We start from the raw sequence: 921 nt of genomic DNA on the forward strand, positions 1-921 counted from the left end.
TTTTCAGATGAACATACATACACCCATACCTACGGGCGAGTGGAAGAGTGAAACTCGTCAGCTTTCTACTGTCTGTGATATATAAAATAAAATTCACCATGAGAAATTTGATATACAGTGGGGTACATCAACCACATAAAAAACATGCAACACAAAATTATCAAAAAATGTGTAGACTATGCAATCATTTTCCATCTCGAAGTTGCATTCTGTATAGTTTAATATTTGAACATCTCGACGAACTGGAACTGGAGACTCAGCACCAGTTCTAAGCAAGATGGCAAAGTCGATCTCGGCGGAATTTGAACTCAGAACTTAAAGACAGACGAAATACCGCTGAGCCCGGCGACTTCCTCGAGAGCATTATCGTGTTTATACGAGGGTTCAAGTAGAACTTTACGGAAAAAATCAGAGGCCCTGAAAAGGGCCGTTGGACTAAAGCAGTAGCTTCATTATTTCCAAAGTCGGGGGGTACAACTCTGTAGTTATGCCCGATATAACTCATTCGTAGGAAATTTCATTGAAAGATATCCATTTTCCGTAAATTAGGATCATGCAAATTCGGTGGGTGGGGGTGGATAGAAAACTAGCTATGCCAACATGGCATCGATATTCGTTTCTCATAAAATGGTGTACATTTATTATTTACGATTGTGTAAGGCAAACAAGTAAAAAAAACAATTTCTTTCCGCTTTATTGTTTATAACTAATTTCGTTTTGCATGTTCATCAATTCGCTGCGATCTCTTTAAGGTAAACAAAGCCAAAATTTTAAATTCATGTGGGAAAGGGATGAAATTTGAAAAGCTGTTTTTCTTTTCACATATTCGTCATCTGAAACGTACGAATCCGAAAAATTCACTTTTCAAGGAGGTGCAATAGTAAAAAAAAAATGTCCGGTGTACACGAAGTAACTTAGAAA

The sequence above is a fragment of the Octopus bimaculoides genome, chromosome 28 (genome assembly GCF_001194135.2).
Source record: "Octopus bimaculoides isolate UCB-OBI-ISO-001 chromosome 28, ASM119413v2, whole genome shotgun sequence".
Taxonomy (NCBI): domain Eukaryota; kingdom Metazoa; phylum Mollusca; class Cephalopoda; order Octopoda; family Octopodidae; genus Octopus; species Octopus bimaculoides.